This window comes from Micromys minutus (genome assembly GCF_963924665.1).
Source record: "Micromys minutus genome assembly, chromosome: 8".
Classification (NCBI taxonomy): domain Eukaryota; kingdom Metazoa; phylum Chordata; class Mammalia; order Rodentia; family Muridae; genus Micromys; species Micromys minutus.
This window is the reverse complement of record NC_137977.1, coordinates 30,033,854-30,037,497: the sequence shown is the minus strand read 5'-3', so window position 1 is coordinate 30,037,497 and position 3,644 is coordinate 30,033,854. Positions and strand designations below refer to the sequence as shown.

General features: G+C 41.7%; 1 pseudogene across 1 annotated transcript; it reads left to right on the top strand.

Moving 5' to 3' along the window:
* The first annotated feature begins 1,582 nt into the window (after positions 1 to 1,582).
* On the top strand, positions 1,583 to 2,630 carry LOC308423371 (polycomb group RING finger protein 6-like; annotated as a pseudogene). The gene is made up of 2 exons: positions 1,583 to 1,705; positions 1,774 to 2,630. The product of its transcript is annotated as a polycomb group RING finger protein 6-like (transcript).
* The last annotated feature ends 1,014 nt before the right edge of the window (positions 2,631 to 3,644 follow it).

Below are 3,644 nucleotides of genomic sequence, written 5' to 3'. Positions count from 1 at the left end.
ACCAGAGCCCAAAAGGGAGTCCTGGAGAGCTGCTGGTTTCAGCCTATATTGGAATCCTGAAGAGGTTGAATTTAATACCAGTTGCTGTTATGGTAAATATTATAAAGTGTAAACCTCTTATCCTGCACTAGTGCTGGCTCCAGAACTACAGGGATCTTTAACTTGGCGGCTTTATGCTGCCTCTAAGAACTCAGAAGCAGTTCACTCCATCACCCCTGCTGCTTCTGACCCTCCCAGGTGGATATGGCTGCCCCAGTGTGTTGTTTTCACTCACTTCCCCTTGACATCTTGTTTACAAGCCTGAGATGCACACATCCCAACTCTGTGGTAGGCTTTATGCATTCTACCACTATACACTTTGAACTCAATTAAGTAGTCACATCAGAGAACACACCAAACTACTCTCTCTGATCCAATAGGTATAATATAATTTTCCAACCTCAATAAGTCAAATGATCTTGTACAATTCCATCCCTTACAAAACATTCATAACAACCTTATTTATGAAGAGATACGCCGAGAGAAACATATACATCTGCCTCCACTTTCATTCCTCTGGAATCTCCCCCACCTTTCCTCCTCTTCCATTTTCCTAGCCTCCCAACCCCCCAGCCTTACCTCTCTACTGTCCAATCATGTATCACCTTAACATAAACCTACAAGTTGCAGCAATAGAATAGATGAACTTGCCAGCAAGAATGAAGCGAAGCAGGCCAAGAGCAAAGACTTCTTTCTTCTACATCCTTACTGATGGCTGCCACAAGCAAAACAGGCCCAGATTTAAGATGAGTGCTCCTTCTTCAAGTCATCTGATTAAAAAAATTTCTCAGAAGCTGGGTGTTTGTGCCTTTAATTCTAGCACTTGAGAGGCAAAAGAGGCAAGTGGAACTGTGAGTTCAAGGCCAGCCTGACTCTCATAGCAGTTCTAGGATAGCTAGGGCTACATGGAGAGATCCCAAGAGAGAGAGAGAGAGAAAACTGGGGAAAGAAAATCACAAATATCCCCAGTTGCTTAGATTTTAGTTGATTCCAGTTGTAATCAGGTTGACAACTAGTACTAGTCATCATGCCAATAGCTTGAAAAACTGCTTAGATATTGCATATTAATATAGTATTGAAGTATAATATATAGTATTATATATTATGTAATATAAACCTGAGGTATTTCTAGGCATATGCATGTATACACAATAGGAATATATGTATTTGACTACTAAAACACCTTACAAGTAAGTTTATCATAACATTAATTGTAATACTAGCAATTGAAAACAACTAGTATGTGTAAATAAATAAATTAAAAAGTTGGTGAATGAACCAATTCTGTTACATGGCTAAATGTATGCAATACAATACCATGTAGTAGACCAGGTGTGGTAGCATGTGCCTTTAATCCCAGCACTTGGGAGGCAGAGGCAGATAGATCTCTGTGTGTTTGAGGCCAGCCTGATCTACAAAGTGAGTTCAGGACAGCTAGGGCTCTATTATGTAGAAACCCTCTTCTGAAAATCAAACCACTCGCTCGCTAGCCATCCGACTCTCCTCGCCCCGCGTTCAGCTCTCTTGGTTTCTGGTGCCTGCCATGGAGGAAGCTGAGACAGACGCTATGGAAAGCAAGCGTGCCTATGAGACCAACGGAGCCCAGTCGTGCTTCCACCGCCACCACCTCCGCCTCCCATCTCTGACAGGCCTCATCGAGGCGCCTGTGAGGAGGGACGGGTGTCCCTGGCCCAGGCAGGCGCTCCCCGTTGCTCTCACTATCCACACCCGCAGTTGGAGCCAGAGCACAGCCTGGGCCACTTCAGAGGCCGCTTCGAGGTCTACAATGAGGAATTAGAAGAGGGTGAGGAGATGGAGGAGGAAGAGGAGGAGGAAGAGATGAGCCACTTCTTGCTGCATCTGGGGTCTGGACGGGCAGACTCCAAGGACGAGGAGGAGCGCCTGATCAACCTTGTTGAGTTGACCCAGGACATCCTGTGCTCCATTTGCAAAGGCTACTTGATAGACCCGACCACCATTACAGGGTGTCTTCACACCTTTTGTAAAAGCTGCATTATGAGCCATTTTTACTACAACGACAGATGTCCAAAATGCAGCATAGTTGTCCACCAGACTCAGCCTCTTTATAATATAAGGTTGGACCGGCAGTTACAAGACATAGTTTACAAATTAGTGGTCAACCTAGAGGAAAGAGAAAAAAAGCAAATGCATGACTTTTATAAAGAAAGAGGTCTAGAAGTCCCTAAGCCAGCTGCTGTTCCACAGCTAGTCCCTTCAGGCAAAGGAAGAACCAGGAAAGTCCTAGAGTCAGTGTTTCGTATTCCACCTGAACTTGATGTGTCTTTATTATTTGAGTTCATTGGTGCTAATGAAGACACAGGAAATTTTAGGCCATTGGAGAAGAAGTTTGTGCGTGTTTCGGGAGAAGTGACTATTGGGTACGTAGAAAAATTTCTTAGAAGAAAAAAATGGGTCTTGATCCAGCTTGTCGGATATCATCTGTGGGGATCACTCAGTGGAGCGGAACCAAACGACGGAAAATGTGACGTGCCACAGGAGAGGCAGCAATGCAGAATGGTCGGCTTGTTCTTCATTATGGTCTTGTGGTTTCTCCTTTGAAAAGAAGTTGAAGATACAAGAGTATATGAGAAACACCGTAAGGTGGCATCTGCAAGTCTGCATCGCACCAGAGTTCCCACAAAGCATGTGAAACCATAGAATGTATTGGCTACACTAAAGACTATGTAAAAAAAAAATTCATGACTCAGGGGAAAAAGCTGAAAAACACTGAATTTTAAAATTCCCTGTGATTCCAAATATGAGGAAGTTTCTGGTTGTTTCCCATCTATGAGGTAGGTTGGTCCTTTGGGAGCTGGGATTCGGCCCTCCAACTGCATGGGTTGGGTTAGTGTCCTTCAGAATTTTTGCTTTGAATTTAAACCTCCGGTGCACTCAGCACCAGAACTACTGGCCACTTCCATGTTCCTGTCGTATTCTGAACTTTAAAAAAATAAATTCCAATGTTACTGCTAAAGCACTGTTCCTCAGCTCTGAGACTGTAAGAAATGGTTCTTCTTAACATCCCTTAAATATGAGGTGCTTTTTTATGATGGTTTTTGCATGTATCGGTGCCTCTGGGACGGATGTGACAAAATTCCCTCAGTTTGACTGCTGATAATGGCACTGCTTTTAATAACCAGAAGTTCACTGAACACTTGTTGTTTCCTGGGTCACTTAGATTATCTGGTTCCGTGTTTAAAGTTTCTGTTTTCTCTTATTTGGATAAAGAATCAGAGTCTTTGAGAACCTTCCTTTCACAAAGACTTTGTAAACATTTTGCCTAAAATTAGCATTCTGATGCTTTCTAAAATATTTTACAGACTTATTTCATAACAAAATTTCCAAATCTGATAAAAAAATTAGACTTAAAAAGATTGGCAACTGTTTTTGTAAAGAATTTATGAATTGTACATAAATCTCTTCTGACATTTAATAAAAATTTATTTTGGCCAAATATAATCAAACCAAACCATAAATAAAGTCTTTGAACAAACCATATAGTAATAAAAATAAATGATGCAGTCTTGCTATGTACAAGATAAATAAACTTCACAACAGTAATCATGGGATGTAAATAAACAGGT